At 42.4% G+C, this 18,380-nt stretch overlaps 1 long non-coding RNA gene across 2 annotated transcripts in view; it reads right to left on the bottom strand.

Moving 5' to 3' along the window:
- Positions 1 to 347: 347 nt before the first annotated feature.
- LOC129735537 (uncharacterized) overlaps positions 348 to 18,380 on the bottom strand; it is a 67,890-nt gene continuing 49,857 nt past the window's right edge. The window contains exons 3-5 of one of the 2 annotated variants that reach the window (XR_008731230.1): positions 7,528 to 16,816; positions 3,542 to 3,598; positions 348 to 2,244 (exon numbers count right to left, since the gene is read on the bottom strand). This is a non-coding gene — a long non-coding RNA (uncharacterized LOC129735537). Of the gene's footprint in view, positions 2,245 to 2,959; positions 3,056 to 3,541; positions 3,599 to 7,527; positions 16,817 to 18,380 lie in introns of those variants that run through there. The other variant, XR_008731231.1, reaches the window with a different exon arrangement.

The raw sequence follows: 18,380 nt of genomic DNA, 5'->3' as shown, positions 1-18,380 counted from the left end.
ATAAAAAGAATCAGACATATCTGTATTTGAACTACTCCGTGCCCCATGTAAGCCAACAGAAGATATGTACTCAACATTTTTGAAATCTGGGACAGAGTAGGACAGAAAGTTGACATTTTGTTTTCCCCTTGCTCTCTGTTTCTTCGTTTCATTTGCTGCTCCTTATGTTTTGGCATAAGAAAATATGGTGAATCAGCACCCCTGCCTAGGCCCTCAAAAAGGAGCTTGTTCCCCCTGACAAAGAAAATAAATTCTGTCTGGACATATTCCAGGAATTTCAAATTAATGTTGGAATTCCAATTAACATTTCCAGATGTAGATATGGGATCTGAATAAGCATATGTACACGTTGCTTTTCATTGTACATGACGGGAAATGTCACTAACAGCCTGGATCATAGGAAGGTGGACAAAATCTGGGTTTCAGCCCACTGCAGCATATTAGATCTGACAACAAGTTAGATTTATCCTCAGAGCAATCCTGTGAGTTACAGGAATGCTGTCATCCCTGGTTTACAGTTGAAGATGAGAGAGTACAGCATAGGCTAAGTGAAGGATCGGGAAGTTAATTTGAAGACTAATTATCAATGGTTTAGTGTCAAACTGAAAGGAGGTGTTGGATTGGGTGCTGCAAGAAGCCATCTGGTCCTGTTAAATGCTCTCTTTAATGACTCGGATGAAGAAATATAGAATGTCCTCATTGAATTAACAGGTCATGTAAAACTGGAAAATGTTTGCAAACATTTTGGAGACTAGGATGAGGATTCAGAAAGATCTGAGAAAATGGATAGGATGTGCTGTAAAAGAATAAAGCATAATTCTGTAAAGTTGAGAGCCAAGTCCCATATTTAGACAGGTGTAATCATTCCACAAGATGCAAGCTGGTTAGGCAGCAGCCCTTCATAAGCACTCCCACTTGAGATCAGTAACTGTACTTTTTGAGCACAACAGCCCTTAGCCTAAATGGAAATTCCTCTCATGGGAATTAAAAATCACTGTGAAACCCATTGGTCCTTATCCTACATTCAATGATGATTTCTTCAGAACTATCTGTTCTGAAATCCTCCATGCAAAGTAGACCTCATTTTGCCAGTCATTTCTCATTTTTTCATAGCCGTTCCTGCCTTTCACCCCTCATTTCTTCCCCCGGCTTCTAACGAAAAATTACAGCAATAAAGTAAAACCAATATATATGATTTTTCTTTGATGTTTTCAAAGGTGAAACAAGAGTATGTATTTTCAAGTGACACTCCACTGTGACTAAAAGATTTGTCATCTGGTGGGAGTGCCAATTAGAGGCAATTATCATTAAGATTTACCTGCCAATGTATTCCATCTCCCAAAAAAAGATTACATTTGTTTACTTCGGGAATCTCATGGTTTATGGATTTACAGATACTGGAAATAAGTGTAAGATGTGGCAGCTGACTGCTCAGGATGGCACTAGCAGTATCACTCGCTTGCCTTTGTCACTGATACCTTTGTACAGGACTGTACAGACTACAAAGCCTTCCAGCAGCTCTCAAAAATGAAAATGGGAGGAAAGCAGTACTGAGAAAAGCAAACTATCTGAATATCTGAGACGAGAGAGTAGGTTCCCATGGAGATTCCATGCCCAAGTTCCATCAGTATTAATCAGAAGTAGTATCTGTGAAGCAACAAAGACCAACCACAAAAAGTTCAGTAGGTTCAACTGAAGGGAAGAAAATAGGTGGTCACAAAGCGTGGCTCACATTCATCAATATTTATGCATGGATGTCTCCATATGTTAAAAGGAGGACTACAGCATTACCGCCAACTCCTACCTTTTTCGTGTTGTCCTGGATGGTTTCCGTCCCATGTTGCTGTGGAAATGAGGCTAACCAAGCACACAGAGATAAAAAGTTCCCTGCAAGGAGATTGCAAGGCTTTGCTGCTACTTACAGAGGTAAATAAGCAAGGGTAAGAACACAGAGGCTGTGTATTTTGCTTAACTTGCCATGATGGCACTTCATTTTTAGGTGTCTTCGTCCTCATGGGCGTGACTCCATTAGACACATGGGCTGTCATTGTAGGTCAGAAAAAGTCAAACATCTTAGAGTGGAATCCACAAAATCTAGCTAGAAGGCTGCCAGAGCTATCCAGGAGGGTATGATCGTATGTGTCACAGCTCTCCAAATCCACGTGTTTAACCTGGGGCTTCAGGGACGGATTCTTAGGGACCAACATTGCCAAGAAATGTCCGCAGCCACTCTGCACATTTTTCCTAAAATAGGACAAATTACAGATCATATTCTTTTACCCAATAGCTCTCTGATTACAAAACTCATCCATGAGACTGAAAACCTAGGTTCAATACCAACAGGCTAATTGGACATTCATTGGTCTGCAGAAGGTGGAGGGATAAGAAATGGAATCGATAGTGTTCTGTTCTAGAAGGTAGTCTGGACCCAGTCTCTCCTTTGCATCCCTGTTATGTTGATTGATCTACTAATCATTAGACTGTGGATGTCTTGGTAACATTTACATGCGTTAGATATGAGATTCATCTAAGTGTGGATGTTTAAAATAACAGTAGGAACCTAGATACCCCAAGCACCCATTAGAGTTAAAAGAAAACACAACAGTAGATCTTAGGTGCCACCTCATCTTGGTGGATGCATAAACCAGATTCATTAAATCACATCCTGAAAATTCTTATTTCTCCCCATTAACTGATGATGAGCCTAATGAGCTTTGATGGATGTATTTATATGGGTACCCACAATCTCTCTAAGGTATCACAGTTTTTATTATAGACCCATAGTTTCAAAAGATAAATATTCTAGAGAAGTGATGTCAGATTCATAGAGATCACAACTTTCTCAAGTCCTTTTTTTTGTTCTCCCACACAAGAAGGTATTTTTATAAGAAATTGATTATATGAATTTGACTGTTTCTGAAGAAATAATTCACAGTTTTATGCTTGGAGACAGTCTCATCAAGCTCCTTTATTGCTTATTCACAATAACACAGTAGGAGACTTTTCCCATGCAAAGACCTCAGTGCAATCTACACCATTAAAATATGTAAGTGTCCTATGGAAGAAGAAAATAGTAATACGTTAATATTAAAGGCATGTGAAACAACAAACAATTGTAAGATTTAAACAGGCTCATTAAATCAGCTATGAATGAGGAGGCAGGCGTAGGCAGGAACTAGGAATCTCTGCCTCTTATGACCTGAAAACTTCCTCCTGTTGCTCAGGTGGTGAATAAAATGGGGGCTTATTTATAATAACTGGGTTCTTTTAGAAGTTCTGTGAATCAGGAACACCAAGGCTATTCCTCAGCCAACATTACCATATTTCTTTTTGTTACGAAAATTCTACCCACATTCTTCAGAAGCAGGGCAACTTGTTCGGAAGTGTTTGCGTCACCATGGAGTGCTTGGCAGCTGTCAGCGCTTTGGAAGCACCTCAGCAATGTGTATTTGGGAGCACTTTCAACCACAAATTTTCTCTTTCATGTACACTCCTGCCATTTGATGCATACTGGAACATCAAAAGATATGAAAGAACTCACCCAAAGATGCTGCTGTTCACTTCAATTTTTCCTTTTCATTGAATCCCAGGAGGGCAACTTGAAGAGAATATATGGAGGTGGCAGGTTATTAAATCTTATCATCTTTTAAACCGTTTTTCCTCTCTTTTGCAATTTGAAAATCCTGTCATAAAGCCAGTATTAAAACCAATCAATCTGATTTCCTGAAGGGTGCTACATTAATTATTCAGACACAGCTCCTTGCAGAACTGGCGAGGTCAGACAGCAACAAGTGCAAGAGGAAAAGGAACTAAATATGTCCAGGTAATCTGCAGAAAGAGAGATCTGCTGTGTTTCTTGAGGCAAAGAAAACATGATGTCTCCAATAAGAAAGGTGGGACATTAACCCTACAAATGCCTTCTCTGCCCTAGGTACAGGTTTTCTGATGGGCTTTGTTGCTTGAAACCTTACTGTCCTTTGGGAGGCGACACATGTAATACAAGTCAGATTCCTCAATGCTCCAGCTTTCTGTACAAGGCCTATTCAAAGTAATTTGATACATACCATCAGCTCTAATAGCCAGAGAAGTCTAGGTCTCATTATCCTATAAGTGCTCTTTGCCTTTTCTACCTCTTTTTATGATGCTTCTTTCTAAAGCACCTCAAATAGTCTATGAATTAAACAAACTCATCTTATTAGAAGAGTCTCCAGGGTGCCCTCAGTACTTGAGCTTCTAACTTCAGACCCTGGACACAATCAATGAATGAATCAATAATAATCGATGTACAGAGCATTTCAGCAGAATTAATGGCTGGCTGGGAGGCGCTGATGGGCAGAAATTAAGTCAAGGACCATTAATCCCAGCTGGTCATTTGTCTCTAGGCAGTGCTTTGTGCCAAGGTCATTACTGCTATTCTAAGAAAAAAATAAAAGAAAGCTGACGTCGGCACATGGATATTTTTAACCTGGCTGGTGCGGTCAGTTGTTTTGTATGACTCTTTCTATGAAATGTGAGCCACCTTCCATCAGGCACTTCCGTTCCACAAAGTGTCATGGCACCGTTTTCTCCATCTAATGAATCAATAGGTGTTTTCAACCGCCTACAGGTTACTTGGGGTTGTTCTAGGATTCATGGAGCCTGGCAGACCATGGTCTTCTGCAGTGAGGATTTACTTACACCCTCTCCCCACAGACACTCAGTTGTGGCTGGGATGATGAAGGGGAAATGTGCATTTCTACCAAGGTGCAATGAATTGTGGCAGCCACATCTTGTGTCTACTGGGTCCTCAGAAAATCCTAGCAGTTAAGGCGGAAAGGGATCACAGAAGTGAAAGGACTTATAAAAATCTTCTTGGATAAGGTCCAGCATGTTCATCTAACCACACACCTACACACACACAGAGCTGGGTTCACATTAGAATTATAAACTTTCTCAAAGCATCCTACAAATTACTAACCCATAAGCTATGGCAACTGTTCTGCATCTTCAAAGTATTTTAAGAGCCAACACTGAGGTGGAGCCAGGTCCATATTGGTTGATCAGCTGTGTTAGCTACTAGAAAGCTCTCAGAGCCAGCTTGGTAAACCCAACTGCTGCACCCCAGAACACGTTGTTCTTCCAAGCACAGAGTATTCCTGTGTACCTGATGTATCCTGATATTCTGAGCCTGTTCCTTCTCCCTCTGTGCTTGCAGATTGTGTCAACGGTGATAAAACATCACCAACAATGAACGGACAATCCAAGTAAGGTTCCTTCACATCAGGATCCAGCTGATTCTTTTTTTGCAAGACACATATAGTATGGATGGTAATACACTGCTCTTGGTAGTCTGCTATGAAGAAGGAGCTAGACAGTCCTAATAGTGCTGGAGAAAATATAATGTAGCAGAGGCCTGGAGGGTGCCTTGTGTTACTATAAATGCACTTAAGTGCAACTCACAACTCGGCTTGAAATTTCTCCCCATTTTCAGTGATTTTGGGGATTTTATATAATTCAAACAGGAAACATCAAATTGGAGTGCCTCTCCATTCTATGCAAAAAACATTCAGCTAATAATGATGAAGTCTGAGCCTCCTCATGTGCAGCATAATGCCCTAATTGGACTAATTTTCCTGTCTAAATGCAAACATGAAAGCTCTAAAAATGTTTTGAGTGGAGATGGAGTTTTGAAGAGGAAGATACCAGAAGAAAATAGTGAGATTCTTCTGAGACAGCAGGTGAAAAGAGCTTCAGTTCTGCTTTCTGAAAATTGGGTAAAAGTTTACCAGATGTGTTACTGGTTTTCTGGAGATTTTGGAAAACTTGTATCCCAGGGGACACAGTCCAGGCTTGTAACAAAAGGAAGAGCAGACGGCATTTGGATCAAGAGACAATATGAACATTCCCATAAGGGGGAGGAATTTCCCTTGGTCTCATTTGGCCAGAAGAAGAAAAAAGCACATGAAGCTTGCATTCAGCGCAAACATAATGTCAATAACAAGACAGATTCTTTTGAGTGCAAACACTACAACAATAATTGCCTGGGTTGTGTCAGTCACAAAATTCATCTACAGAATGGAGCTCCTCAGCATAGATGTATGCTGTGTGAAGTAGTGGTCACTTTTTTGCATGCTTTTACTCTGCCTCTCTATGGTGTTATTGGATGTAATCCAGTTTTTGCTTAAAAAAAAACCCAACAACACAAACAACACCATCTGAACAAACCAGTTCCTGTTCCCTTTCTGCAGGTCTTTTATGATTTATAGATATTGCCTATATCCCTCTTCGGGACTGTCGTAGGACAGGTGGGAGACTATATACATGGATATTTTTGCACGTATCATCTCAAACAATTTTTTTGTTGAAACATTAACAAGGCAAGTTAACTGTGTGTTGCAAGAGAAACTGATCAGGTGCTATTTTAATGCTTGAAAGAATTAATGGTTAGCAAATGAAGCGGTTTTCTGTGCACAGTTTGTGTCATATTGTTTAATGAAACTAAGGGAAAAAATGAATGACTTAATGACTCAAAATCCTGAAGAAATCATGCAGAAGTAGTTGGAAATCTCCTGGAGACTATGGGCTGGAAAATGTAGCCTCTACCTTGTGCTACAGAAAAGAAGCAAAACTCAAGAAGAGCAATGACAAGCTTGTGCTGTCCTAATTATCTTCACTAATAACGGAATCGTTCTAGCCTACAGCTACAGCCTTGCTATAAGATGCTCCTGGTGTGATTTCAGAGTTGGTGTTGACACCACTGAATGAGCAGATTGCTACCTCACCCAGTACAGGCGCATATTAAAGTACAAAAGCGTGTCTCTGCAATGTTCCCCTGGGTTTTCTCACAGCTTCACTTCTAGTGTTTAAGCCCAAGGTCTATGTATAGACAGGCATATTCAATTAGATGTGGTCTTTTCTGGGGGCTTTCTGGAGTGCAAGCTGCACTGCAGGTCCCTTTCTTGTTAGTCCCATCAGCTCGCACAAACCCAGCAGATATTGCAAGCGGTGTGCTGTTTCAGAGGAAAATCAGCGTGTTTTCCAGAGATACGTATCTGAAGTCAAAGCCGGAGAGTGCGGAGAAGCTAAATGAGAAAGGAGTACCCAAGAAAGAGGCAGGAGGGTGACTCTGCGGCTGCCATTCGAGTCTCAATGGAGAAGACTGTGACAGTGCAGTTATTAACCCCAGGCTGTACCTGCATGGCTGGGCTGTGTGCTGCGATGCAGACTGACTTTTCTTTCATACCAATTAAAATGGCAGGCTGCTCCGCTGCCGTCTCTTGTCACTGTACTTTAACCCAGTGCTCAGATAAGCCTGTGGCCCGTGATGGGAGCAACGCCCATGCCCCAGCCTCCCCCTCACCACTGCGCTGGCTCCTGGGAGCGGGGTGGTCCTCACCAGGCGGTGGAGGGTGGGAGAAGCAGTGGCAAAGGTTCAAGCTAGAGCAGATGAGATGGGAGCAGGGCTTGCTAGCGAGGAACGGAAAGCTGAAACCGCCAGTCCAGCGGTCCAAAACTCATTGAAAACATTACCCCACAACAATCTCTTACCTCACAAATATTTGAGATTGCTTCCCATGCAGGCAGATCAGAGACCTTTCATGTTCTTTCTGATGAGAGAGGAACTCTGTACCTGGTTGAATAAACTGTGTTTGCTCAGAGAGAAAGAAAAGAGACTTTAAAATCCAAAGCAGTAATTAAATATGCAGCTATTCTGAGAATATTCATACTGATAAATTTTATTGACATTTCCTTTCTGCTTTTTCCAGCAGCAACAAATTATTAATATCCTATTGTTTCAATAATGAGCTCTTGACAGACACAGCATATCTCTTTTTCCTGTGCTGGTTTAGCCCTGAATCAGTTTTCACCAGTAACAAACAGATCATTTTGCTTTAGCATCACTGACGATGACAGAAAGAGCAGCACAACACGAGAAGATCATTAAATGCACGGCAAGGCTCTTCTGAAATCAAGAAATAGAAGGCATCAGTGCCGGTTTGCCACCTACAGCCTCAGTCACTGGAAAGTGCTGATCTGGGTAAACTGCAGAAGCAGTAACTGAAATCCTGACCAAAACCACAAATGAGATAAAAAGCAGCTTCCTAAATCCTTCCACTGCTGCTCCAGGTACTTGGGAACATGCAAACAAGAACTTCCTGGGTCTACTGCCTGCACAGAACTTTGGTACTTGAGCTGTTCTGCAAATACCTATTTACCTTGTCTCACGAATAATTACAGGCTTGCTTACTCCTTTGCTTTAGTGGCTTTTGTTGTTTGTTTGTTTGTTTAATTTTTCTAGAAACAGATCCTGTTGAACATTTAGTAAAGGGCTCTAGAAATCTGGACAACTACTATATCATATTGCTCAGCCTCCCTCCAGTTTACCACTGATTCAATGTCCTTAGGATGCACTAGGTCAATTGATGGGGTTTTAGGAAAAACCGAGTAAAAAATACTTTTGTTCTGGAAAATGCCTCATTGCTGAGCTAGAAAATGAAAGGAAATGATTTCATAATGTTTTTTAATACAAAAAGATAGAAAATAAAAACGTTCCAAAGAAAAATACAAAATTCAGTTGTTTGGTTTTACAAAAAAGCATAAAAGGGTTGAAATGGCTTTTTTGTTTGTTTGTTTTGAAACATTTCATTTTATAGTGAAGCATGATTTGCAGGGAGAAGTAATATCTTTTATTAGATAGGATGATGGAAAAAATAGAGTGTCATAGGCATGAAGTCCTCCCTTTTCTTTAGAAATGATAATATAAAGTGAAAGAAACATTATGCCAAAATCTGAACACATTGTTTCTATTTTTTGTAAACAAGACGTTCAAATCAACTGAATACTCCTTTTTAACCCCAAATTGTACCTTGCTGGGTCCTTTGGAATGGAAAATAGTTTTACCTGGAAAAAGCATTTCCAATTCAGCCATCCAAGCCCATTAAGGGTGAAAAAATTTCTTTTCTGACGGACACCAGATCTGGATCTCAATGGAGCCCTCTGCCCAACCACCAACCCGTCTGCCAGCAGAGCAGCCTCTTTGTGCTTCATTAAGATGTTGGTCTTATCACACTCAAATGATCCAACTGTAGCAGAAAAGTGCAGCCCAATGAGAGTATTAACAGAGTGGCTGTGCCCTTCTGGAGGTGGGTGGCCGGTGTGATATACATATCTTGGCACAACCTGCACAGCAACACCTGATGAGGTTGGCCACATTACTGCTTCCTCCACTCTGCCCTGGGGCAGTGCTCCCCTCAGCTGCTTGGGGATGTTTACACTGTCCTTCAACCAGTCCCTAAATAATTACCTACACAAGTGAAAAAGAAGACAAGCAAATAAAATAGGAGGCTGTGAAGGTTTCCATCTGCCTCTGCCCCAGGCCACCGGGCATGCTGCACACAGGGCAGCTGAGACCTGCTCCTCCTGTTGCTGTCTGCTGGGAACAGCTCGTCTTGCAAGGGCTTGGAGCTATCTGGGAGGTGGCACCCATACCACACAGAAATACAACGTCCTTTGTGCTTAATCCATCATTGTGCCTGGCCTTGAAGAGAAGTGGGATGTTGAGCTGGTTTGCACAAGGCAATACAGTGTTTTCTTGGACAAATGTCTGTATTGTGTGCATTGTTTTGGGGGTTTTTTTTGGACATAAAAATCCCAAGGAGGAACTTATTGCTCATTTGCACTATATCTAAATGACAACCTCCTTCGAGAAAAAAGCAAATAAAGGAAGGCTATCTCTCTGTGTACTGGAGATTTGCAACTAGACATCAGTACTCAGCTACTTCAAAGCTGCGTTCATTGATGCTTATTTCCTCTCTAGTCCAGGTTTTTTAGGGCACCCTGGGAACAGCTGCGGCACTAGAATGTCAGGAGCTACGCTAGTGCTAAGTGGCTTGCTGGCCATGCTGTCCTCCATGCCCACTCTCCAGAGGGGAGACATTTTTGCTCTTCTCTGTATCTTTACTTTGTCCCATGCTCTTCTGGTGCCACGGGAGCCAAAAAGTGTAACAGCACAAACTTGTCCTGACATGAGACCCTGTGGTCTGGAGGCAAATCGAAACTGTCTTTGCTCCATAACTAATTGGGTCCTGTGAATGGTCCATCTCCTACTTACTGTGTTTCTTCCATGTACTTCAAAAGTTTCCCCAGTGTAGGCCAGCATCAAAAGTATGGCAGAAGTAACTACTAGCTTTAAAGTGATGTACATTTTGGATATCAACAATGCAACATTCAAACTATGTGCAGGCTTTGGATGACACCTGCCTGCCCATACCTTTCCTCCCAGAAGCAGATGACAAAATATTGTATGCAAAATGCACAACGAGGGCACTGCCAAGGATCCTGCTCCCATGGGTGTTGTGGGCCTTCTTATTAGCCAAGAAAGAAAATTGCTGAGAACAAGACTTCAGTAGCTAAGCCTGTTGTAGTGCTAATGGATATATCTGTAAACACAACGGTACAGTATACCCTGTCATGCAAAGATGCCATTATGTTTTTATGTAGTCTGTAATGTTACTTCCATGTAAAAACTTGACTGAAAACGATTTCTGGCTGCCCTTTCTGCTCAGAGGAAGCCATGAATACCCTACCTTGCCCCACAGTATGTAACCATAGCCAGAGAGCAGGCAGCTACAAATGTGTTTGCCCTCATTTTGAGGTCTCTGTGGTTCATGCCATGTAAGGCAACATGACAAACCCACCAGCCATGGAGATAAGCAGCATGTGTTGTTTGACCAACCTAGGGGTTTAGGGAAGGAAAGAATCGTTGAATCACAGAATCATTTAGGTTGGAAAAGACCTTGGAGATCATCAAATCCAACCATTAACCCAGGACAGCCCAGTCCATCACTAAACCATGTCCCTAAACACCACACCTACACATTTTTTAAATACCTCCAGGGATGGGAGTAGCAGTGATGAGGACATGGGAAGAGAAGAGACACAGATGAAGCAAAGACTGTTTCTATGGAGAAGAGATAACAAGTGTGCTTGAAAAAGAAGCAGGCACATAGGAGGAAAGGAAATTGTAGCACAGCTTTGATTAATTGAAGCCTTAATAGTCCATTCATTGATTTACACTTGAGACCCTACTCTTGGCTTTGCCATATGGCAATAATATGAAGGAAGACAGATGCTACAACTTTGGGTGCTAATATTCCTACTGCTGCGTGGAGATCTGTAGCTTCTTGTTCTCTGAGACAACTGGTGAGGGTAAGAGTCAGCAGTTTCTTCTGGACCAGACCCAGCCCACTAAAGGGCACAGCCATAAAATGTCTCTATTCCCCTTCCAAGCTCCAAATCAGGAGACACTAGGGACAACACAGGTGCAAGATACCCTCTCATCCATAACACATCAGTCAATAAGTAACCTAAGGTAGCTGTTACATGATGGAGAGCAAAATATTGTAGAATATGCTTTACTGGAGAAGACCACACTTTTAATATGTTGGTTCTGTTTCTGTTTACTTAAAAGAATAAAACCTCAGGATAATGGGGGCTGCTTGCCTGTAGAGAGTATTTTGTGCCTAATTAATTTTATGTACAGACACGAGCTGCTTTATCCAGTAGATTAAGTATCAGTTCCAATGTAACATTTCTTACTTGTAGTTCGGGGCACAGGGCACTATTTTATTAGCCATTTTAGATTGCTTGTTGGATTTTTTATACCTCAATAGAACTGGCATATTTGCTGTTTTCCTCTTCTCTCATAGCTGAACTTACAACAAAGTTTTCAAACAAAAACCCTGGAAGTGTCACTGTGCTCCCAAAGACATACAAAAGAGATGAACACAGTCAGACCTGCCAGCAGCAGTTGTTGGGTTTTTTTTCAATGGTCAGTCCCCCAGCTAGAATTCTTGCTGCGTGACAAACTCACAAGCGACATCTCTCAGGACCAAGGCGCAGCCCAGAGAAACATTGCTAAGCCACTGATGTAGGTGTCATTTGACTGATACCCAGAGACTGGCTCATGTCTCCTCCAAGAAGTACCATAGGAGAGGTGGAACAAGAAATGAATGGTTTGCACCTTGCCCTTGAAGGGGGACTGATGGTTACCTGGGTGGGACCGTACAAGACAGCATCAGACAAAAATGTTTTCCTCCTGTGACCATCCTACCGATTCTGTGCCAATACCTTTGTGATAGACCAAACCCTGCCACACGCTAAAAGGAATGAATAGCTTGATGACAGCTTTTTCTTAAACTCCAATCTATAGAGAAAAAATCTGTATAAGGAAAACCTTATGTCCGACATCACACAGAGCAGGAGCAGAAGAGTCCAAAAGGGCTGAGACCCGTGGGAGACCTTGTATTCAAGCTCAGTAACAACCCCCTCAAAGCCACACTCAAACTGCTCTACAAGCTGATCAAGGAAAGAGCTTTGACATGTAGAGCTTAAGGGCTTGGGCTGAAACTGAGCTTCAACCGCTCATCTCTCAATTGTGGGTGACAGGATAGTTTAAGGAGCAATGTAAGCCTGAATATGCAGATACTTTATGATATAGACATAACCTAAGAAAACCAGAAGAGCAGCAGAACTCCCACTGTGAACAAATTGTCGGCTCTGTATATGCCAGAATATGACTTCCAGCTTGGATATAATAACCAGTTTTCATGAGTAGCACTCATTATATTGTGTCCATTACAGAAATGCAGCTACGTGACAGTGTCATAGGCTATAACATTCTCACTCAGAAGAGTTTCCATTTTCTTCTAAGACACATCTCCCTTTTGCAAGCTTATTTTGTGCATTTACTGCTCATTTTTATTTGATGGGGTGGGATGTGGGTTTTTTTTGTTGTTTTGCTCCTAAAGCAAGAAAGGAAATGTGCACAAAAAAATCTGTACTGGTTTGGGAGGCACAGCAGGGCAGGTACTCAGCTAGTGTAAATCAGTATGATAAAAAACAGCTGAGGACTTTTAACCGGAGTTATAAATTTTCTGGGTCAAAGTTTTGTCAATGACCAAAACTATCTCCCAGAAATGGCCTGGCTGGCCCTCTGTTGACACAACGTAAGATATTGTGAGGTCAGCAAGACCATTTGGTTTGTTGTATGATGACTTAAGTAAGGTTTTCTCAGTTATTCACTCAACTCTTCTTCCTCAATACTAAGTGAGAGATAACTCAAGGAGCACAAGTATCTGACTAAGGAGTAGGAGAAACACCGGTGGTTTTGTGTAGTAATTCCTGAACAGCATAGGCAGATCCAGGCAGAGTCTGGCAGTTTATCAGCTGCGATGGCATTTTATCTGGTCCAACATGTCCAGGAAGCCATAAAGCTACCTACACATGTTGCTAGGCCTGTCCTAAGACAACCTACAGATCTCTATCATATAGAAAGCTACTTCTGAAGAAGTCATCCTCAGCACCCTATATTCAATGGGGGGATGTGTAGTTAGTAGAGACAAGGGGAACAGGATGCAACTCATCTAATCTTGCAGCACCCAAAAACCACTGAGAGGAACAGCCTCCCCCCAGTGCCTAGTTCCTTCATATTAGCCATAAAGGAAGTGGAGAGCAACAGACTCCAATAGTTTTGGTGTCCCCACAAAGATCTGAGACCTGACAGACACTTTTCCTAGGGAGATGCTAGCCTGGGTGAGCTCACAGCCTGCGTTTGTTCACAGAGGTGTGGGGAAAGGCACCAAAGCCACACAAGAATCTGCTCCCAGAGAAACAAGAAGAACAGGTTTCCACTCCAGGTGCAGTAGCTGTTGTCTTTCGGATCCTGCAGATCAAAGTATTTTATCAGACAAGGGGAAAAGGACACAAAAGGTGCCAGGAGAAGTTCCTTCTGAGTATGAGGAAGAACTTCTTTATCTTGAGGGTGGCAGAGCCCTGGCACAGGCTGCCCAGAGAGGCTGTGGGGTCTCCTGCTCTGGAGACATTCAAACCCACCTGGATGTGGCTCTGTGCAGCCTGCTCTGGGAGAGCCTGCTCGAGCAGGGGTTGGGCTAGGTGATCTCCAGAGATCCCTTCCAACCCTGACCATTCTGTGATTCTGTGCTTTTGTGATACATCATACACTGAGCACGAAGTGCACTTTTGAGGACTCTGTTTAGAATATCAATGTTTTCCACGCAGCCAGGAAAGTTTGTCTGAGGTCGTCTTGAGCACGCACTTGTGAAATTTAAGGCAGAGTTTACACCAAGCCGTGTCTTGAACATCACTGGAGGGAACTGGTGTTTCTCGCAGCCTTCATAGGGACAGAAACTGGTTTAAATCAGAAAAAGGCTGATTTCCCCAGGCCAGTTCAGTGTGACGTCACCTGCATTCCCTGCTCAACCTATCTTCTCTGTGTGGCTGTACTGGGTCCGGCTGGGGTGGAGTTAAATTTCCCCATAGCTTTCCCCTTCTTGTGTGCTATGCTTTCCATTTGTACGTAGCATGGTGTTGGTAACACACCAGTGTTTTGGCTGGTGCTAAGCAGTGCTCACACAGCATCCAGGCTTTCTTTCAAATCCCCCCCAAAAGGCCAGTAGGTTGGGCAAGAGATTGAGCAGGGACACAGCCAGAACAGCTGACCCAAGCTGACCAAAAGGATATTGCATATGATATGATGTCATGCTCAGCAATAAAGGCTGGTGGAGGGGGGTACACACATATGTTATTAAGGCATTTGTCTTTTGAAGTAACCACTACACACATTAAGGTCTACTTCCCCAAAAGTGGCTAGACTTTGCCTGGTGATGGGAAGTAGAGAATAATTATTTTTTATTTCTCTTGACCTGTGAGGTTTTCATCTTATTTTCTCTCCTGCTGGAGAAGGGGGAGTGAGAGAGCCGTTGGGTGGCCACCTGGCAGCCAGCCAAGGTCAACCCACCACAGTGGCTGACACAGGAGATGGTGTCAATTACATGTGAACTCTACACAAAAAAAAAGCATGTAAAACCCAGAGTGAGGTGGCCAGTGGCAAATAAACCCAGCAAAGAATCCAAAAATCACTACAAAGGAAGAAGGGAAGACGAGGGAAAGCAGGATCACTTCTAACTCATTGGAGGTAAAGCCGTTAATGGAGACTTCATGGTCAGGCGTAATTGGGGTGCTGCAAACAGGCACGCTAACAGATGCATCACATTGCTGTCTTCTCTTTGCCAGGAGGAGAGCCCTTCTCTGCCTGCTGGGTGGTCTCAGTGGCCTCCCTCTGCCTGGCTTGAAGGAGTTAGTCCCAGATCAGATTTGTCTGCTCTGCCTCTTGCTAATGACCCTTGCCAAAGGATCCCTGCAACAACTGTACAAAATCTGAGGGGTGAGGCAAAGACAATAGAAACTATCTTACACTGCCAGTTCTCTCTTTCAGTCCCAGTTTCCAGATAAACACTTCTTTGCCTGTCTCTCCCTTCATTTAAAGCCTACTTTCACCAATGCAATTGGGTTTGCCTGATTAAGCTCTGTGTGTGTCTGTGTGATCCATATCAATAATCTCTGAACCTGCTGGCCCAAGGTACTGGCAGATGTCAGAGCTTCGAATTTCTACCACTTTATGAAAACAAATTAACCCTGTCAATCCTTCCAGTGAGAAACAATTGGCATGACGCTAACCTCTAGTGTGCAAATGTTTCACAGTGCTTTGCTAGGGTTTTTATTCCCCTGAAGCCATCTCTCTCTGTTTGCAGCTTGATCAGGTAGGTTGGTTGTTTTGTTGGGGTTTTTTTGCTCAACGAGCTAAGGACTTGCTTGTGCAAATAACCCTGTGAAAACATTGAAAAACTTCCACGATGGCAACTTCCTGGAGGAAGGATACACCAAAGATACCCCATGCTCCTTAAAGGTGATGCCAGGGTGGCAGAGGTTCATATTATCATTTTTGGCTGGTCTAGCCATCTTCCTTCAAACAGAAGCATTTTATTTACAGATTAGGTGAGATCACAGACCTTTAGCATATGCCATTAGATTCATAGTTAGTTGATACAGGACGAAGCTAAAAAACATTGTCAAATTTCCTGGGCTGTATTTACCCTGCCTTTCCCACCATGGTTGCTGCAGCAGTACCTGCCCTAGTAAAAGAGCATCAGTAGGAGATTTGCTAATAAGTTCTAGTGCCCAGGAGAGGTGTGGGAGGATGTGCTTGCTGTAGATATCTCCTGTCTCCAGGGGGAAACATACCAAATATATTTCAGAAAAGGTCTTTCCACGCATTAATTAGAGCAACACTGAGTCACCCATCTCACTACACTGGTGACAGAGATCAGCAAACACTTCCTCCACAAGATTTTACATCTTCCAGGGGCTGCAGGTAACAGCACAAAGAGATCTACGTATCACCTCTTTTAACTGAGAGCTTGTGTGGACTGTTTTCTGATGTCTCTAAATGTTTGCAAGCAGCTTGTGCAGGGTTTAGCTGGGAGTCTGGATCCTCTTCCCTACACCAAGAACAGAGCTTTGGGAGGTGGAAGCTTGATATCCTCCCCATCTGGCTTGATGGCACAAGGGTCCCAGTGTGGTGGGTTGGCTGACTGGTGATGCCCAGTACCTGCAGATTATTTCAAGCCAGTGACACAGGCAAGGACTCCTGCTCTGCTCCCTGGCCATCCTCGTCTAGCACCTTTCTTTGTGTTCGATATAGCATAAAGTAGCAGATGAAGGCTGAATACAGCATTTCTGTGCAGTAGAAACTGTTCTGGACAGAAGGAAAAAATGACAAACAAAGCCCACCAACAATAACAGCAACAACAAGCCATCAGCACTGTTTATGGGACAGTGTTTTTCTAGAACCAAATTCTAGGAGAGGTCAAATGGTAGTTCTGTGGGTCTCAGACCTTCCTTGTGAAAATTGAACCCACCAAATCCTCCACGTTGGGCAGAGGGTGAGAGTACTGCTTCCTCATACCTCCTCTTGCTCCTGGAAAGAGAGCAAAGTAAGTAGATTCACCATCCCTTCTTTAATCCTAGTCTGTGTGCAGTTCCCTTAGCTGAAATGTTCATGACAGTTTTGCTGTCCTCTTGTGACAGCTGTGAGACTGTAAAACAGCTTTTCCTGGTGAAACATCAAAATGGCTTGGAAAAACTGATGTTTTTAAATGGAAAAAAAATCATTTGACCATTTGCATCAGAAGTTTCTTGAATAGCTCTAGCAAACAAGAAGCTAGAGTCAGTGATTTCAATTGCAACAAAACCTGTATTTTTTTAAAACAAGATTTCAAGCCTCTTAACTTACAGAATATGTAATGTCCTACTATGCAGAAACTGAGGACCATGTCATAGTTCATTTGAGATTTGGCTTAAGATTTTAGGAATCATGAAGTGGGGCAGTGTAACAAGAGAGTATTTGCATAATGGGCAATACTGTGCACTAGACTCACAGAGAAATGGCTGCACGTGCGTGTCCCTCCTTTTTTTTTTTTTATATCTTTTTATAAGTCAAAGCACAAGCTAGAGAGCCTAACATACATTTCAGAGCATCACAAAACTCCCTTTGGCAGACAACTTCTTCACACTGAAGAAAAAGCACTTTGCCAGGTTCAAAAATTAATTAAAAATGCCTCATGCGACTCTAGAAATCACACACTGAACCCCTGTGATACATTTATAATGAAAAAAACCCTTCTGAAATTCATTAAAATTTACAGATTTATACCTTCCAAATAATTCAAAGCAACAGCTCCAGAACCAGAAATGATCTAATCTCCCAATCTGATAATTATGTGGAACGACATAAATAAGGCATTTGACATGAAGTAAATACTATTATTTTACACCCCACCACCACCCCCCAAAAAAAAAAAAAAAAGCACTAGTAATTAGGAAGATTGAAAGGGAATATGTCATTTGCTATAAATCAAAAATGACAGTTCACAAATAATTCAGTGTTTCCATTATTATACTTCATGGGTTTTGTAGGGCACACAGTATTGCTTGCTACCAAACAGTTCCACCAAAAAGGCAGTTGTTTGGGAGAGCAGGTATGGAGTTTCTATATCTATATGGTACAGCATGACAGCAGCTATTTAAAAACAATGTGATCCAAATTGACTGTATTTTTTGATGGATGTCTTCAGAGACCTTGGAGGGACCTGGTTGTTAAGGATTCACCATGCTCGGCGCTCTCTCAAGTGCTTCTGATACAAGAAGTTTTATACGCAGAATTACTAATGATGCTTTGAAGATGTGGGATAGAAAAGTGCATATTAATGCTTAAAAGGGCTCTGGTTTTGTCTGCCATTGTTGGTTCCTTCTAGAGAAATATCCATTTCTTACCCAGAAAATCATGTCGTGTTTTTGTCATCATTCATGTTCTTTGAAAAAGTTAAGCACTTGGATCTTAACGTCCTTGAGGGTTAGGGCATCCTTTAAAAATTTAGATCCCGGATTAGTCTGTTCAACCATGGGAGTAATGAACATCAACAGGCATGAAAAGCCCCATTGAGCTGCAGAGGGATTCGTTCCATGAAACCCTGCTGCCCAGC

Source organism: Falco cherrug, chromosome 3 (genome assembly GCF_023634085.1).
Source record: "Falco cherrug isolate bFalChe1 chromosome 3, bFalChe1.pri, whole genome shotgun sequence".
In the NCBI taxonomy this organism is placed as follows: Eukaryota; Metazoa; Chordata; class Aves; order Falconiformes; family Falconidae; genus Falco; species Falco cherrug.
Note: the sequence above shows the minus strand (reverse complement) of the source record. Positions and strands in the feature narration are given on the sequence as shown.